At 56.2% G+C, this 18,845-nt stretch overlaps 2 pseudogenes; one reads left to right on the top strand and one right to left on the bottom strand.

Annotated features, from left to right (window-relative positions):
• LOC137467576 (uncharacterized) overlaps positions 1–18,845 on the bottom strand; it is a 441,429-nt pseudogene that overhangs the window by 64,415 nt on the left and 358,169 nt on the right.
• Positions 1–18,845, top strand: part of LOC137467577 (zinc finger protein 850-like) — a 214,022-nt pseudogene that overhangs the window by 2,910 nt on the left and 192,267 nt on the right.

Raw genomic sequence — 18,845 nt, 5'->3', positions numbered from 1 at the left:
CTCGGCAGCGGCGCCATTGGCGGAGCGTCTGTGCGGGCCCGGGAGCGGCGGCAGCGGCCGGAGCGCGGGGAGGCGGCATTGGCGGAGCTCGGAGGCGGCCCCGGCGCAGGTGGGAGCCGCGCCGGGTTCTGCGGGGGCTCGGGGCTCGCTGCGGGCGGAGGGGGCGGCAGGGGGCTCCGGCGGCTTGGCGGTGCCGTGTCCGGCCCGTGCCGGCCCTGGGCTGAGGGCGCTGCGGGAGCGGCTGCCCGCGGTCTCCTTCCCGCCGCTGCCTGGGCAGGAGCCGCTGCCGGAGCAGCGCTGGCTCGTCCCGGTTGCTGTGGCTGGGACAGAGGTGGCTGCCCCGTGGCCGGGACCGTGCGGGGAAATTCCCGTCGCCGGAGGTTTCTGTGGCCAGAGGAGACCGAGGAGTCCTGTCAAAGTGACTCGATTGCTGAGCAGAGGGAGAGGCCGTGGGGCATTTGCCATGCGCTCTCTGCCCTTGTTGTAGCACGCTGCCTCCTTTGGCTGCTCATTTTCCCGGCCGCATCTCCCTCTGCCTTTGCCCACTGGCTGAGGGACTTGGAAGGTTCAGACTTCCCGATCCGCCTGCTGCCTGTCCTCGTTCATATGCACCCCTCCTTGTGGATGACAGCCGATATTCATGGCTCTGTTTGGTCTTTGTCCTTCGGGAAGTTGAGGAGTTTAGCGGGACTTTGAGCAGCTGTCTGGGTCCATTTGTAACATTTATTGGAACAGATGGTTTCTCCCGTTATTTCCTCATCTCCAAGTCGCTGGCCCTATCTCCAGGCAGATTCACTCATTGACTCTGTTTTGTTCTTCCCGGGTCCTCTTTGGTTTTGGGATTATTCTCGGTGCCCTCATTCCCTGTCCTTTTGTAGCCGTTTCTGGATCAGGAGGCCTGGCTGCCACCTGCATCCCCTGGCTCAGCTGCTGGATGAGCTGCACTCCCAAGGTGTGGAGCATGGTAAAAAGATGAGAGTTGCTGTAGCACAGAAGAGGAGAAGCAGCATTCGTTTAACCCATGGTGTGCCAGGGAGCCACAAAACCGTGTCCCATTCCCATCCTTTCCATGTTTGGACCAATACATAAACTGCTCTCCTATTTCCTGTGTTATCTTTTTTCACTGCTTTTCCTTTGTCGTCTCTTTGCCAACAGCAGTTGGAGTCATTTAGTTTCCCACAAACTCCTCCTTTTTCTGGGAAAAGATAACCTGATCCCATCCCCTGGTGAAATGTTGTGTTCCTCATTTCAGTGGATGGGTCGGCAGGAAGGTCAGGAGCTGGAGGTGTCTGGTTAGTTCTTATTTTGAGGACAGCTTGTAATCTAATGATGGCATTGAAATGATAAATGGGTTCTGTGTCTCCTGATATGAATTGGTTCGGGTTCCCAGGGGCTGGTCCATGATGTTGTAGGATTTGTTCTGGTGGCCGTTCATCTTTTCCCCATTTTTGGTTGCTCCCTCCAGCCGGGGCTGCATCAATTGACTGCTTTTGTCTAATTACATCATCAAATACTTGAATTCCAACTGATTTCCCAGAACTTGTTATAGCAAAAACCCCAGTGCTCTGATACTCCCTGTATAGCATGGAGAGTGCCAGCACATGTTGGAGTGGGCACAGGGGTGATCCCCCCTTATTTTAGTGAAGTTTTCACAGCATTCTCCATTTGCTGTTTCCCTTTGCAGCTTCACCCATTTCTGTGGCAGAGTCAGAGATCCTCACCATGGGCTCTGCCTTCAGCTGTGCAGATTCCATCTGTGCAGGCAGGCAGAGCTTGGGGTGAGGGGCAGAGGGAATCAGCCCAATTCCTGCCCCAGGCAAGAAGAGGCAGGTCCATTGTCCCCACTTTGCCCCAGCAGTGTTAATTTGCATTTCTAAAGCTCCTCTGCTGGCTGCCGGGAATGCAGCTTCTCTTCCAGAGCAGCCTTCAGCAGCCTCACATGGCCCCCCCCCCAATACCTGCTGCTTTTTTTATTTTTTCTTTCAAATCGTCTATTTAGTGTTTATGAGTGAAAGGGCCAACTTTAAATCTCTTCTCGTTTTCCAAATTGCAGCCTAAAGGTGAACGTCGAAAAACCCAGACCAAAATTTTGGTATCTCTCGCACAAACATACACAAAAATTTCCAAGGCTATTAAGTTTTTTCCTCTTCTCCTCGGAGTAAACACTCATTCTCTCATCCCTGACCCAAACCTAACCGGCAATATAGAAGAAGGATTATTACAAAAAATACTCCACTGCTATAAACCTTGCAGTGAAAGTGCAAGAAAAAAAAAAACAAAACTCCACCAATATGTTTAGTGTTAGAGTCAAGGCATTCCTTGATTCTGGCCAGGATGTGCAGCAGAAATCATTCCATCCCCACATAGCCCAGGTGAGCAGAGAAAATCGTTCCATGACACGTGGGTTTGACTGGATCGTTCCCAAACTTGATATAGTCTGAACCAATCTAAATCCATTGGTTTAATGTTCTGTCGTTTCAAGTTGTGCAGTTTTTAGTGTTTGGGTTCCTGTTGGACCCGGATTTCTTGGCTTCTGCTGTTCATCAGGTCGGAACTGCTGGATTTCCTTCTCAGCCTTTTCCAGAGCAGGTGTCTCCAGCTCTGCCGGGGGCAGTGTCTGGGGTAGGTGTTGGTTGCTGTTTGCTGCTGGGTGTTATCTTTGTGGGAATCTTTTGGGCCATTCCCAGTGTGTTGAGATGTTAAACTCATCTCCACTGAGTGGTGGAACATCCCTTAAAAAAACCTTTACCATTTCTTTCCCCGAGGCCAAGGCAAACCAAGGCTGAGTAGAGAAAATGTTAGAAATGTTCAAGTCTATGACCTGGTGTATTTTCCATCAGTGCAATCCCAGGCAGGGCAGTGTGTGAGTGTGGCTGAGACCCAGAGTGGAATTGTGCCGTTGTCTTCGCCAGCAGCTGTGGCAGTGCAGGCCCAGAAAGCACTGAAGCTGAAGCAGTGGCAGCAAGGATTGGCCCCGGTGGCTGGAGATGCCCAAGGAGGGTGCCCAGGCAGAGGATTTGAGCAGAGGATGTGTGGGCAGGCCCAGGGGCTTGCCCCGCTGTGGAGCCCTGGCTGCTGCTGCGCTGCCTTCAGTGCAGGCTCCGTGGGGGCCTCCCATGCTCCTGCTGCAGGCGGGAAGTGCAAATCTCCGGGGCTTCAGAGCCCTGGAGCCCAGGCTGAGGGGTCCCCCGTGCTCAGCTGTGCTGGGGGCTGTTTCTGGCCTCAGGGACACTTGGCATGGGCCACGCCACTTGGCCACCAGTGGTGCTGCTTTGGCCTCCTTAGGCAGGGCCCGATGTCCTGCTTGGATGTTGGGAACGGCAAAGTGCCAAGGCAGGCTCTGTGCCAGCCCAGCTTCCTGTGGGAGAGATTTCACAAGAGACAGGACTCTGGCCACAGACTGCTTTAAATGTACATCCCTTATCCCCACCCTGCACTGGGTGGAGAATTACCAGGGTAAGGAATTCCCAAGATCAATTGCAAGGGAGAGAATTGAATATCTGCCCTGGGTCTGGCTCTTCTTCTTGCCAAAGCCAACGGCAAAAGCCGTACCCATGGCATCTTGGATTACAGCCCTGACTCCTTCCCAGGGGCTGTTTGGGTGGGCTCTCCCCTGGCCAGGAGGGCAATGCCTCTGCCAGGTGCTTGTGGCCGATCTTGTCCCCTGGGTGCTGGGGCCCCCTTGGGCCCTGGGGTTGATCCCTGAGGGGCTGTAGGAGCTGTGCCACGGCCTTTGCCTTCAGCTTGGCCTTTTGCTCATCCCTTGTTGCATTCAGCTGCTGTGCCTTTGTGCCCAAGTGCTCCAGGGCCTTCTTCTGCCACTCCTGCAGCCCCGCTCACTGCCTGTGGGTGCTCATCCTCTGAGAGCTGCTGAGCTTTGTGCAAAGTCTTTCCTTTCTCCAGCGACCCAAAGCAAATGCTTAATAGAAAATCCTGATTCTTCCATGTACAACCTGCAGCTCCGAGTGTTCCCCACCTGGACTCCACCTGCGCCCCCCCCTCGGCCCCATTGCCCCCGCGAGGGGAATTTGGGGAGGTGGGAGTGGGGCAGCGCCAAGGCCGGGCCCCCCCGCGCTGTCCTGGCGGGAGCGGCTGCAGCGGGGACCGAGTGCGGGTGGAAGCGGCCGAGAGCCCAGCGCTGCCCCAGCCCGACCTGCCCCAGCTCCATCCCTGCCCCTGCGCTGGGATGCTGTGGGTTTGGGGGGAAGAGGGAGCCGGCAGTGGGTGCTGGGCCTGGGGGCAGGAGGAGAAGGGAAGGAGAAGCAGGGTTGAGGAACAAAATGGTCAAAGGATGGACCTGGCAGGAGAAGGTGGGATTGTGCAGGAGAAGGAGGAATAGCAGGAGGAAGAGGAGTGTGAGGAAGAGCAGAGTCACAGGAGGAGGAGGAGCAGAAACAGGAAGCAGCACAAGGTTCCACCCCTCCCTGTGTCTGCAGCCTCCCCCCAGCCCCAGGAGCGCTGCTCCCCCCACATGCAGCAGGTGACTGTGGAGGGGGATCCAGGATTTTCACGGGGTGAATCTTGGTGTTTCTGAGCTTGCTTGGGCTAAATGTTGGTGCTTTGGTTTTATGTGGCAGCTGAATCTTTATCTTTTGGAGGAGGTTTTTGCTGACTTGTGATGTGTGGGGTGTTTTTGATCTGTGTCTTTATGTTTGCAGGATTTCTAGGGTGAATCTTGGTGTTTTGGAGGTTCTTACAGACACAAGATTCCCAATGACTTCTTTAGATGAACTTGGGCAGGGAGGAACCTCCAGTCCAAGGTGCTTTCCTCTTGTTTTCTCCTCAAACCAGGTTTTTTCATTCCAGAGTGTGGCTGGATGGCGGAGGAGGAAAAGCCCCAGAGATCCTGCAGGAGGAGGGGCTGCAAACCCAGCCTAGGGAGCTGCAGGGAGGAAAGAGCCCCCCTGAGCCAGGAAGGCGGCCAGAGATCCAGCCGGAGCACGGAGCTGGTGGAGATGCCTCATGGCAGGGAGAAGCCGCACAAGTGCTTGGAATGTGGGCAGGGTTTCGGCCGGAGCTCCCACCTGCTCCGGCACCAGAGAATCCACACTGGGGAACGGCCCTACGAGTGTGGGGAGTGTGGGAAGGGATTCAGGCGGAGCTCCCACCTGATCCAGCACCAGAGGATCCACACTGGGGAACGTCCCTACACCTGCTTGGAATGTGGGAAGCGATTCAGTTGCAGCTCCCGCCTGACCCGGCACCAGAGGATCCACACTGGGGAACGGCCCTATGCGTGCTTGGAATGTGGGAAGAGCTTCAGAGACAGCTCTGAGCTGATGCGGCACCAGAGGATCCACACTGGGGAACGACCCTATGAATGTTTGGAATGTGGGAAGAGCTTCAGAGACTGCTCTGAGCTGATGCGGCACCAGGTGATCCACACTACTGAATGGCCCTACACCTGCTTGGAATGTGGGAAGGGCTTTGGGCAGAGCTCTTCCCTGAGAACACACCAGCGCATCCACGCTGGGGAGAGGCCCTACGAGTGTCCCCAGTGTGGGAAGAGGTTTCAGACCAGCTCCACTCTCCTTTTACATGAGCGGATTCACACAGATGAGAGGCCCTTCCGCTGCCCTGACTGCGGGAAGGGCTTCAAGCACAACTTCAGCCTCACCGTGCACTGGCGCATCCACAGCGGGGAGAGGCCCTACGAGTGTGGGGAGTGTGGGAAGAGCTTCTCACAGAGCTCTCACTTGACCAGACACCAACGGAGGCACCAGTGAGGGAAGCCCTGGGAGTGCCCTGAGTGAGGGAAGAGCTTGGAGTGAGGGAAGAGCTTTGTGGGCTGCTCCAGCTCCATCCCCCATGGGAGGATCCGGGCTGGATGATCCCCAGTGACCCCTGTTGGGCAGAGCCCTGGTGATCCGTGGTCCTGGTGATCCCCGTTGGCTGAGGGGATGGTGTTGGCTTCTTCTCCTTGTGCTGCTGTGATTTGGGAGGGTTCCCATGGATGGGGGAGGGGCGGTGAGTGGGGGGTCCTGTTGCACTGGGGGGGGCTCATGGATCAGGAGGGGTCCCAGCCTTTTGGGGGGGTCATCTAACGGGGTGAGGCAGTGCACGGGGGGTCCCGGTGCTCGGTGACTGGAAGTGTCGGAATCCAGGACATCCCTCTGGCTGCCCTGGATGGCTCGAGCCCCTGGCAGGGGGCTCGGAGACCTTGGCACGGTGTCAAGAACGCCTGTGGCTTTGGTTTTAGCCCCTGGAGAAAATTGTCAACATTGTATGAGGAATTACAAGCCACAAGGGTTTGAGTAGGGTGGTAAGTGAATTAACACAGGGCGAAAAAGTAGAATTTTAGTGTTTTAAAATAAAGGGTTCAATGGGACAAGCTGGAGGGATTTGGGCGTGTCCTGACCTTCTTCTCCTTCTTCTTGCCCTCCATGTCTTGCTGTGGTGGTGACACTTTTCTCTTGGTTGAAGGTAGAGTCACAGTGTGCAACATGAATAATAGGTGTTGGCACGTTATTGTAAACACAGTACAGGTACTTTTTAGTGTAAAAGGCAAACACCGCCCTGAGGGCAGGGAGGCTGCCACAGACCGACCTGCCAGACAGAGCGGACAAAGCATGTTATGGATAAGAGAAAATAAACGACCTTGAGAAGCAAAGCTACGCATCTCGACTCCTTCTTTGGCAGAGCAGGCTGGGAGAAAAGGACTTTTCACAGTCTCAGGGTCATCTCGACCACCAGAAAACTGAGAGGTGGGGTCTCCACTCGTCCCAGTGCCCGGTGAGGGGGGGTCAGTGCTCGAGGGAGGGTGGGGGCACTGAAGGGGGTGCGGGTGTGGTTTTTGGGGGGTCCCAGTGCCCCCCGGGGCAGGGTCAGTGCTCAGCCGCAGGGGCTGCCCGGGTGGCCCCCCCGGCCCCCAAATCACAGCTGGGTCTCCTGCAAGGCACTGAGGGGAGGCTCGTTCACACCCCCACCCCCACCAGCGTCGCCACACGCCTTCCCAAAGTGTCCCCAAGTACTCCCAAAGTGTCCTCAGAATGTCCCCGAGTCTCTGCAGAGGTGACCCCGGCCCCATGGCAGCCCAGTGGTGATGTTGCTCTGTCCACAGCAGCCTCGGGATGTCTTGGTGGCTCTTTGGCACCGCTCGGCCACCGTGTGGCCACTGTGGCCAGGAGAGGGACAGAAGAAGAGGCTGTTGATGTCCCCAAGTGTCCCCAGCAGGTGACGTGTGGTCAGTCGGGCACTGGCCTCCCACAGCTGCTCGGCCTTGGCCACCGTGGCCACCAAGGCCGCAGGGAAATCAGGGGACACCTTTGTTGTCCCCTCAAGGGCTAACTCGATGTCCCCAATCCGGCGCTGCAGCTCCTGGGGGAATGCAGTGGCTTCGTCACATGCAGCCACCAAGTCCCCCAGCAGCCACAGGTACAGCTCCAGCCGCTGCTCCCTCCTGATGGCCGCATCCACCGGCTTTCCCCTCCTGATGGCCGCATCCCTGCAGGCATCGCAGAGCTTGGTGGCATCCTTGGCCACCTGGGCCCTGCTGTCCATGAGCCTGTCCAGCCCACGCTGCCAGGCGGTGGTCAGGGCTCTCACACAGGCCCAGGTGGTCCCTGGGGTGCCCCCGAGTTTGGCCAGGGTCCAGCCCAGAGAGGGGACAGGGCAGTGGCCCAGGGAGGGGACACGGTAGTGGCGCAGGGCGTCCTGGAGGTGAAAGATCAAGTTTCCCACAGCCACCCGCAGGAACTCTGGGGATGCAGCCAGCAGCACGTCCTGTTCGGCCTGGCCACGGTGGCCATCAGTTCTCTCAGGGTGGCCAGCAGCTTGCCCAGGGTGGCCACCACGACGACCTTCGCCTCCAGCAGCTTGGGTGGTGGGGACAGCTGGTGAGGGGACAGGGGAGGTGTCAGGGACCTGGTGGCACTTATGTCCTCTTATGGTGGCACCCAGGTGTGACATCACCTGCCCAGGTGTGACATCGCCTGTTCCCAGCTGTCACAGCTGTCACAGCGCACCTGTCCCCTGCCCATGCCCCTCCCCCATGTCCCTGCTGACCTGGCACAGGTGGCCCCGTGTCACACGGAGCTGTCCCTGCACCTGCCCAGGTGTGACATCACCTGTGCCCAGGTGTGCCAGGTGTCACTCAGGTGTCACTCAGGTGTTACTCAGGTATGCCAGGTGTCACTGAGGTGTGACAGTACCTGCGCCCAGGTGTGCCAGCTGTCCCCGCACAGGTGCCCCGGTGCCTGACGAAGCTGTCCCTCCACATGAAGGTGCGCTCACAGGTGCTGCAGGTGTAGGGCCGCAGCCCGGTGTGGGTTTCCATGTGCTCCGTCAGGTGATGTTTCATCCTGAAGCGCTGGCGCCCCTGCGCGCAGGTGAAGGGCCGCAGGTCCAGGTGCTCGTTCACGCGCCGCTCGCGCGTGCTGCGGTGTGAGAATGCCTTCCCGCAGTGGCACGCGAACACCTTGGCCGAGCCGCACGAGCTCACCTGGGCGGCAGGTGAGGGCTGCGAGGGGCTGGGATCCGCCTCTGCGGGCGGCTCCGGGATTCGTGATTTGGGCGGGTCTGGGCGAAATTCCCGAATTTTCATGCGAAATTCTGCCGGTCCTGGTCAAAATCCCCTCAGTTCAGTCCGGAATCCTGCTGGTTCTGGTCAAAATCCCTGAATCTTCGTGTAAAGTTCTGCCGGTTGTGGTCAAAATTCCTGAATTTTCCTGTGAAATTCCGGTGGTTCTGGTCGAAGTTTTCATTTGTAAATTAGGACTTTCTCTCTGCTGCCATCAATGGTTTTGCAATCTTTACCCGGCTGCGGCTTGTGGTCTTTTAAAACTTCAAGAATCTTTTTGTACAAGCACAACTTATTTCATGTCTATTTTACATCAGCATGAATTATTCCATGACATATATAACAATGGGGCTGCAGGGATCCCCCTACAGATCCATGGGGATGCAGAGATCCCCCTGCAGATCCATGGGGATGCAGAGATCCCCCTGCAGCCCCTGGAGGAGCCAGGCTGGAGCACGGGGATGCCTGAGAGGAGGCTGTGACCCCATGGACAGAGGGGCCCCCGCTGGAGCAGCCTGTCCTGGAAGGAGTGACCCCGTGGCACAGTGACCCACGCTGCAGCACTTGGAGGGGGGCTGTGCCCCAGGGGATGGACTCCGGTTGGAGAAGTTCCTGGAGAAGTCTCCGGTGGGAGAGAGCGCAGGCTGCAGCAGGGGAACGACTCCTGTCCCTGGGCAGAGGGAGAAGCCACGGGGGATGAACTGAGCACGGCCCCATTCCCTGTCTCCTGCACTGCCGGGGGAGGAGGTGCAGCTGGAAGGAGGGAGGCGTGGGGAAAGCTGCATTCAAGGCTCTTCATTGACTTCTCATTATCCTGTTCTTGTCAGAACCCAGAATGTCCCTTGGACACTCTTGAATGTTCCGGGCACAGGTCGGAAGGATTTGAGACCCTGGCATGCAGCTGGAAACCCCTGTGGCTTTGAATCTGACCCATGGAACAAGTTACCCACATTGCAGGAAGAACAAGAAATCACACAAGTTTAGATATTATAGTAGAAGTAGTCACAAAGTGAAAGGCAGAACTTCTGACTGCTGTACAGGGGGGTTTTAGGCCTTGTACAGAGGGGTCTGAGTTTTGTACATGGGGGTCAGAAGTTCTAAGATGAAGGGACTTGGGCGTGCCCTGTCCTCCTTCTTTCTCCTTCCTAACCTCCATGTTCATGGCGATGTTGGCACTCACGGATTGGTTTAGTGTAGAAAGTCACCATTCAATATAGGTGATAGGAATTGGGGTAAAACCATAAACATTCAACACGTCATGGATGATATAAAAGATGGCACCAGGCCCCTGGGAGTCAGTGTGTGCCTTTGTCTGACCTGCTGAACGGACCGCAGCAGCTCAGGAAGAAAATCTTTTAGATAACACACAATAAATTACCTTGAGACAGGAGGACTGAAGACTACTGACTCTTTCTTTGAAGGCACAGGCTGGAGGAGAGATTTTTCCATCTTTCAGGGCCACCCCAATCTGGGGGTGAGCCCTGACACACAGTTTGTAACCAAGAGTCGGGTGCAGCCGAGAAGGCTCCAAGCGCCTCCTTCCAGGCTGACTCTGCAGATGCCGAGGCTGCTCTGGGCTCTGCCAGGGCTCTGCTGGGGCTCAGCTCTGGGCGAGGCTGGGCCCGCTCTCCCCTCACATTGCTCCGGGCAGCTGAGTCACACAGGGAGAAGGAAGGGACACGTCAAGGGAGTTGAGGTTTAAGAGAGTTTTTATTCAAAAAACTGCCATAACAAACAGGCTGTCCTAACTACCTTAACCAACTAACACTACTAACTACCATAACTAACTAGCACTGCTAACTACCATAACTAACTAGTTGTCCTAACTCACTACTGTAACTAAAATCTGTCCTCCAGTGCTTCAGCTCCTCTGCTGCTGCCTCAGTTGCTTTGCTGCGATGATCAGAGGGGTCAGGCTGGAGAGAGGCTTGGCTGATGATAAAAATGGGTGCTGCCCAAAGGAGAAAAAAGAAAGAAATGAACCGTTACTTTCCAGAGTCAACTTCCTCACAGGCTCTGTTGCAACAGGACAAAGGGAAATGGTCTGAAACTCAGGAGAGGGAAGCAGGCTCAGATGAGATCTGAGACAGAATTTTTTTAGCAGGAGAGTGGGGAAGCAATGACAGAAGGTGCCCAGAGATGTGGGGGTGCCTCCTCCCTGGAAACATCCAAGCTCAGGTCAGGCAGGGCTCTGAGCCACCTGAGCTGCTTGAAGATGGCCCTGCTCGCTGTGGGGCCCCAGGTGCAGATGACCTCGAAAGGCCCCTGCCAAGCCAAACCAGGCGAGGATTCTGCTTGCTTTGCGTGTGGAAAGCAGCGAGACCGGAGACCATCGGAGGGGGCCCCACAAGAAAACCCCTCCCTGGCGCTGCTGCTTCCCCTGCAGCCGCTTGGCATTCACCTGCAGCAGCTCCTGGGCAGACCAGCGCCGCTCCTCGTCCGGCTCCAGGCTGCACTCGAGGAAGTCCCGCAGCAGAGCCGACAGGCGCCTGGGCTCCTGCAGCTGCGGGGTCCCGTTCTGCCGGATCCGAGCGCGAGCCTGCAGGAAAAGCAAACTCAGCGCTCTGCCAGCTTCCTTCCCACCCACAAGTGCTCACATCGACCCCGGCTTCCCAGCCCCAGCTCCAGGGGCACTTTCCTCCCTGGCAGAGATGCTGCTCACAGCTCATTTTTCTATGCCAACCAAAAAACCCAAACCCTGGTGCTGCCTCAGCCTTTGTAAAGAGCTGGTGCACTTGCTTCACATTTTCAGGTCAACCTCACAGCCAGAAGAACTGCAACAACGTAAATCCCAAAGCAAATTGTGTCTGGAGACTGCAGAATATGTGTCTGTGTTGAGGCTCCAGTCCTCTGAGAATTCCCTTCCCCATGTGCAGAAACCTCCAGCTGCTGCTCAGTGCAGCAGTCACCCTGTGCTCACAGGCCTCTGCAACCACGGGAGAATTGGCCTCTTACCATGGCCCTCGTTTCCTTGAAGTAAGGAGGTTCTCCTTCCACCATCTCGATGGTCACAATGCCGAAGGACCAGATGTCCACCTTGGGGCCGTAAGGAGAACTGGTGACAACTTCTGGGGCCATCCAGTGAGCAGTGCCCACCATGGAGCTGCGCTGGTCCTGCTCAGGGCTGAGCTGAGCGCTGAGGCCAAAATCAGCTGAGGACAGAAACAAACACTGTCAAAGACAGCTGGAATGAGGAAACCAAGCACAAAGACTCCCCGCTCTCCGTCTGAGAATGCAGCAGTGATGTCAGCTGGAAAAGTCCTCAGGGCTGTAGCCAAGGAAAGATGGAACTGAGCTGGACCCTTAAAGAAACCCTCAGCTTTCGTGCAGTCACTTTTACTGATTCCCTTGGAGCTTTAGATCCCAACTCCTGCCCCTCTGGGAGGGCAATTCCCAGAGCAAAGGCACCCCTGACAGCCTGCTCCTCTCCTGAGCTCTCTGCAGGGGCAGCCGCTCTCAGCTGGCAGCAGGGGCCGGGCAGTGCCCCCAGCAGCCCTTGTGGGGCTCTGGCCGTCACTGGGAAGGAGCCCCACAGCCGCACCCCGGGAGCGCCGTGCCTGGCCAGGAACACCCACCCAGCTTGACAGAGCCGTCCATTCCCAGAAGGATGTTGGAGCTCTTCAGATCTCTGTGGATCACCCGGTTCGAATGGAGGAAATGCAGGCCCTGCAGACACTGAGAGAGAACAAGAAACACGAGGGTAAAAACCAATGGCCGGAATATATCACACAAGAAAGGACAGTTTAGAATTCTGCCAGCAGCGACTTTGCTCTGACAGGCCAGGAGTGCAGTGCAGACAAGCTCCAGGCAAACGGTTCAAGGCGAAGCTGAGAACAGCACATCAAATCCAAAACAGACAGAGAGTGCCACAACAGCAGGAAAGAGAACAAGAACAGAGTAGAAGTGCAGTGCTGCTGGCAGGCCGTTCACTGCAGGGGCTCTTTCTTCTCCAGCTCATAAAAACAACAGAGAAACAAAGCCCTGAGCATGGAGCCACTCCTGCTCTCACGCCCTTTTGGGAAGGACCATCGTGTCCAAGGCATGGCAGTCACAGGCAGGATCCCTCACCTCCCGACTGACGGCTGCCATCTCTCCTTCAGCCATGCGTGTCTGTCTGACAACGTCCTGCAAAGTTCCTCCATCCATGTATTCCATCACCAGCCAGAGATCTCCATCAACAAGGAAGCTGGAAGAGGAAAGCAGTGGCATGGAGACCAATGTGCAGTGCTCAATTCCCCCATGGAAAAGCCTGGAGTGGAGTTTTGTTGCCAGGTCACTTGTCAATGAGGACAGAATCCGATGGAGAGACATTCCTGCCAGGCTGCACAGCCCTTGGGATCTGCACAGTCTAAAGGAGGAGACCCCTGTGAGAAAGGAGAGGCCTGAGATGGCAAGCAGGTGAAAAATGCAGTTTAGCAAAGGCCCAGATCAATGTGGAACCACAACACTGGCCCCCAGCTGGTTCAGCTTCTGAACTCATCAGTTCCACCCTTCCCTGCAGAACAAGGCAACACAGCTCCCAGGGTTATCCAGGGGAGGAGGCCGGGCAGCACTTGGGACAAAAGGGGTCAGAAAACCTTTCAGAAAGTCCCTTCAGAAACAGGCAAGGCCAGTGGCAAATGGGCAAACGAGGCATTTCTGGGAACAAGAACCTGGTCTTCCTGGCATCTGCAGCAATGGGAAAGGGCTGGGAAGAAGAAGCCAAGGGAAATAATTTCTGCTGTGGTTTATCAGCACTTGTTGTAAGACACAGAAAACAGGGTCAGCTTGAAGGAAAAACCAAACCAAAGCTACAAAAGCACATGGAGGGAGCGAACTGCCAGGCTGTTGTTTTGGGAAGATACGGCTGGGTCAGGCATTTTCAAAACAGGCTACAGACTACGGATGCCAGGAAAGGTTAAGGCAGGGCCCGGGCACGGGATAAGGCCTGAAGCACTCACCTGTCCAAAGAGCTGACAATGTTGGGGTTCTTCTTGTCCTGCAGGAGCAGGAGCTCATTCACAGCTCGTTCCCTGTTCTGCCCTCTCAGACTCATTTTCTTTATGGCCACCTGAAGGGACATTGCAGACCTTTAACTGGAGGAGTCTGTGGCAGGAGGCCGCAGCAAACACGGAGCGAGTCTTTTTGGGGCGACTGAGCCGGGCTGTGCCAAACTGCCTTGGGATGGGACACCAGAGCTCAGCAAGTGCCATTCCCACAGCCCATTGCTCTGCTCGCTGGGGGCTGCTTACAGGACACATGGCCAGAGACATTTGGCCTTGCAGGCTCTGCAGAAATGGCCCCTCAGCTGTCAGCCTCCAAGCTCTAACCACATTCTCTGCACCTACAGTCTTCTCAAATGGCCTCAACACTCTCATTATTATTCAAACACATTTTGCAAGCAGGAGGTAATTCTGGTTCTGTGCAAACAGAGCAAAACAGCCGGGAACCCTTTAGCAGTTCTATGGGATTGGGTCATGAATTCAGATGCAACTGCTCTGGTTGGGATTGCACAACAAAGCAAACACACACTTCCATTGCCCTCCTTGCATTCCTTTGGGCACTTCAGAAGGACCAAGTCTGTCCCAGCTGTGCTCTGCAGGCTGACACGGCTCTGCCTGCAGAGGAGCAGCCTGTGCAGGAAAGCTCTGCTGGCCCCCAAAGCTGCAGCCACAGCTCCCAGCAGAGGGGAGAGCCCTGGAGAGCTGCCAGACGTGCTGGGCGTGTTGACACTGACCTCTCCTGCAGTGGCCCTGTCGAGTCCTTTCGAAACGGTTCCAAAAGCCCTGGAGACCAAACAGCAGAGAAGAAAGAAGCAGCGCTTTAGGCCCTGGCAGTGAAAGCCGGCCCAGACAGGAGATCTCTGCTGCCTGCAGCGTTCACAAGCACCTGGGGGCATCGACCCTTCCAACAACAGTGCAGCAGCCACCAGCCCTCTGCCATGCAAGGTGTGCCAGAGAAAACTGAGACCCAACACCAAGGAATTGGGCTGGAGCAAATCCCAAATGTCCATGCTGCACTGCTTTAGTTCACAACCTGAAGTGAGCAATGGGTGTCCAAAGAACTGGAAAAGAATGCATTCCATCCTTTTCCATTTCCTGCCTAAGACCTGCAGGATCCACAAGGGCCCTGCCATCAGGCAGGTGATGCATTTTCCCCCAGAGTGCATCAGCTCTGTGTCTGTTACTGAATGTATGGGCTCTACTACCTGTGCTAGAATAGAGCACTTATTAGTTCATCTCTGGTTTCTGTTTCTAAACCATTAGGTTGATAATCCTGACCGGAGGATATTTTTTGAAGCAAAATATTTGAAAGAAATCTCCTTGGGAACTGTTTTCTGACAGTCACCAGATGGTGAGTGGCTCTTTTAGGCAATCCAATTCCAGGGACAGAAGATCTTCCAGGTCCTGCTCCTTGCTGCAGGCAGGACACTGCCAGCCTCAGGGGCCTTTGACGGTGCCTTCGGAGCACAGGTATCAATTCTGATCAGGACTGAGGGACAGCAGGATGGCACCCCAGTGTCTGGAGGTGTTTGGAGCTCTCCTGACTTCTCACTTGATCCTGCACCAGCACAACACCTGGGCCTGCTTGTGCAGAAGTAACTGCCGTGCACTTACCCTTGGCCAATCTGCTCCACTTCCAGGTATTTCTCGGCAGGCTCCGCCAGGCTCACGGTGTTCCCTGAAAGAAACCACGTGGAAGACGCTCCCTCCCAGAGTGAGACCCCGCCTTGCAGCAGAGCCAGAATGCAGCCCCCCTCCCTGGGGCCGTCAGCCCCTTGGTCTCAGCTGGGGAAGGACAAGAAATGACCCTGGCACATTCAGCTGCAGAGCAGCACTGGGTGCAGCTGATGCCGAGACACACACACAGCACCCTGCTCTGGCACACAGCAACAGAGCAGACGTACTCAGCTGCATCAGGCACCACTCCCCTCTCCCCTCTGGCTGCAGGGCTGTGCTGCTGTCAGAATGTTCAGCCCAGGATCCCACAGCCGAGGGAGGTTCAGTGTCCTCTTCCCAAGCACAGGGAGCTTCTCCGTCCTCTTCCCAAAATGCTGCAGGTTCGCCATCATCTCTCCAAGCCAGGGGACGTTCACTGTCCACTTCCCATGCTGGGAGAAGTTCACCCTCCTCTTCCCAAGACACAGGATGTCCTCTGTCCTTCTCCCACGCCGGGAGATGTCCACTGTCCTTGTCCCACACCGCGGGAGCCTCGCCGTTGTGTTCCCACAGCGCGGGATGTTCGCCCTCGTCTCCCAGAGCAGCGGGAAGTTCACTGTCATCCCCCGGCACTGAGGGACGTTCACCATCGTCCCCTGGAACAGTGGGAAGCTCACTGCTGCCTTCCTCCTCTTTGGCCTCCTCTTTGGAAGCAGAGGGAGCCGGAGGAGGTGCTGGTGCTGCTTTTGTGCCCTGTGGACAGACGGCAGCGTGAGGGACGGGAAGTTCTGCCTCACTTATCACCTTATTTACCCTCAGCTGCACATCCAGCTGCACTAAGCAGAAATTGGGTTCGGAGCTGTTCCAACTAACAATGGGCTAAAGTCCACATTGCCCCTTATTGTTGGGAATTCCATATTCCACCATGGCTAGAGCCTGCAAGCAATGCTCTGCCTGCAAAACCAGACCTGCAGCTCTTCATAAGCTCTTCAGCAGAAAAGGAGAAAACTCCCAGGGATCCCTTTGCTGCTGCAAGGACACTGGCAGGAACTTTCCTTCAGCCTCCCAGGCTGGCACTCGGCTGCCACATGCCGAGCTCACAACTTGCTGCACAATTCCAAACACCAAAGGTTCCTTTCCCACTCACCAAAGGAGGAGCTGCTCGGGATCCACTCATTAGGTGCCCTGCAACGGGAGAGGGAACATGAACCAGATGCTGTCAGGAAAACAACTGCCTGTGGTGGGAAATGCCCCGGAGCAAGGCAACCCCGAGAGAGCATTTTGCTTTCACAGCGTCCCTCCAGGAGCCACAGTCCCTTCACACAGCAAGAGAACAGCACAAAATACTGGGCTGGGTCAGCTCTTGGCTGGACAGGCAGTTCCAGGCTCTGCTGCCACAGACTCCCCGCTTGAGGGAACAGAACCCCCCAGGGCTCATTGCAAATGCTGTGCACGCCCCGCTGGCTGCAGACACCCCCTTTTCCAGCTGCAGCTGCTGCCAGGAGCTCTCCCAAAGCAATGGTGTCTTCATGGCAATTTGGTTACAAAGTCAGCTCAGGCCCAGAGGAAGAACAGCAAGCACACAGCAAGCCCAAAGCCACAGCACCGAGGGAAAGCCTCGACTTACGTGCCAAGTGGGTTAAAAAATACCCCGCATACGCCACAGAGTACAGCGTGCAAACTGCAGCAGCCACGTGCTGGATCATTTTGGCTGCGCTGCACACGTCTGCAGACTGTAGCCCTGCAAGCACAGAAGGACACCCGTCAGGGCTGGGCTGGCTGCTGAGAATGCCTCGGGCAGGAGGATCCTCCGGCAACGAGCAGTGCCCAGAGCCACTCTGGACACTGAGGCCTCCGTGTGCCACAGCAACGGGAACACCTCGGGGACGTGGCAGTGCTCCTGTGACATCACAGCAGCAGCTCACGCAGAAACCGCCTGGAAGGTTCTCCTGTGTCACAAAGGAGCACAAAGAACCCTCCCAGGGCACAGCCTGTTGCCCAAAGGATCCAGGAGGAGCTCTGAAAATGCAGCAAACAAGGACACCCCATAGCCCAGCCTGAACACTGAGGAGGAACAAGGACGGCACCAAAGCAGAGCAAACATGACCTTTAGTCACTGACACTTCTGGCTAAAACCAGCAAGCCGTGTTCCATCTGGGATCTTTGTTCTCGTTCTAAAAACAAGCAAGGTTCTCCACTCTAAATATAGAGAAGGCAGGAACTGGGCAGGAGGTGGGATGAGGAAGGAGGAGGAGGAGGGAGAGAGGAAAAGGAGGAGCAGGAAGAGGAGGAGCAGGAGCAGGAAAAGGAGGAGAAACAGGAGGTTCCAGTGCCCCCAGTGGCTGCAGCACCCTTGGCCCCGGGACCATCGCCCCCAGCTCATCCTGCAGGTGAGAGGGGAGGGGGAGCTCGTCCCAAATCTATTGGGAGGTCCCTGAGCGGGTTTTTTTATTGGGGTGTGTTTGGAGCTTGCAGATTGTGGAATTGAGCCCCAAATATCGTCTGGGAGGCCCAAATAAACCCTGGGAGGGTTTTTTCATTCTGTGTGTGTGTGGGTGTAGGTTTGGATCTTGCAGGACCCCAGAGCTGAGCCCCTTGGGGGGATTTTTGGGAGTCCACGTTGCCATTGCCCAGGGTCACCAGGGGGAGGACATTGGTCCTGGGGACCTCCGGGGGAGCAGAGGAGGGGAACCCCTGGGACCCCCAGAGTGGGCAGAGCAGAGAGGGATGATCCTGGAGTTGAGGGACCCCCGGATGGCTGGAAAGGGGGGAAGCCTGGAGAGGAGGGACCCCTGGGACCCCTGGGATATCAAAGTAGAGCATCAAGGCAGAAGGGACCCCATGGACCCCCAAAAGCCCCTGGATTATCCCTAATCAGGACGCCGGAGAAGGGGGAACCCTTGGAGCCATTGGACCCCCATCATCCCAAGGAAAGTAAACCTCTGGAACGCCAAAAGTGGAGAGATCAGAGATAGGGAACTCCTGGGTGATTTTTTTTTTTTTTTTTTTTTTTTTTTTTTGGGCCGAACCTTGATATAGTGGAGATTTCTATGGACACAAGATTCCCAATGACTTCTTGAGATGAACTTGGGCAAGGAGGAACCTCCAGTCCCAGGTGCTCTCCTCTTGTTTTTTCCCCAAACCAGGATTTGTCATTCTCAGGGTGTGGCTGGATGGAGGAGGAGGAAAAGCCCCGGAGATCCTGCAGGAGGAGGGGCTGCAAACCCAGCCCAGGGAGCTGTGGGTGGAAAGAGCCCCCCTGAGCCAGGAAGGCAACCAGAGATCCAGCTGGAGCTCAGAGCTGGTGGAGAAGCCTCATGGCAGGGAGAAGCCCCACAAGTGCTTGGAATGTGGGCAGGGCTTCAGCTTCAGCTCCAAGCTGATCTGGCACCAGGGAATACACACTGGGGAACGGCCCTACGAGTGTGGGGAGTGTGGGAAGGGATTCAGCCACAGCTCCAAACTGATGCGACACCAGAGGATCCACATTTGGGAAAAGCCCTACGATTGTGGGGAGTGTGGGAAGAGATTCAGAAGAAGCTCGGCCCTGATCCAGCGCCAGGTGGTCCATACTTGGGAACGGCCCTATGAGTGCTTGGAATGTGGGAAGGGCTTTGGGTGGAGCTCTGCCCTGAGAACACACCAGCGCATCCACACCGGGGAGAGGCCCTACGAGTGTCCCCAGGGAA

The sequence above is a fragment of the Anomalospiza imberbis genome, unplaced genomic scaffold, assembly GCF_031753505.1.
Source record: "Anomalospiza imberbis isolate Cuckoo-Finch-1a 21T00152 unplaced genomic scaffold, ASM3175350v1 scaffold_69, whole genome shotgun sequence".
Lineage (NCBI taxonomy): Eukaryota > Metazoa > Chordata > Aves > Passeriformes > Viduidae > Anomalospiza > Anomalospiza imberbis.
This window is presented reverse-complemented; position numbering and strand designations above follow the sequence as displayed.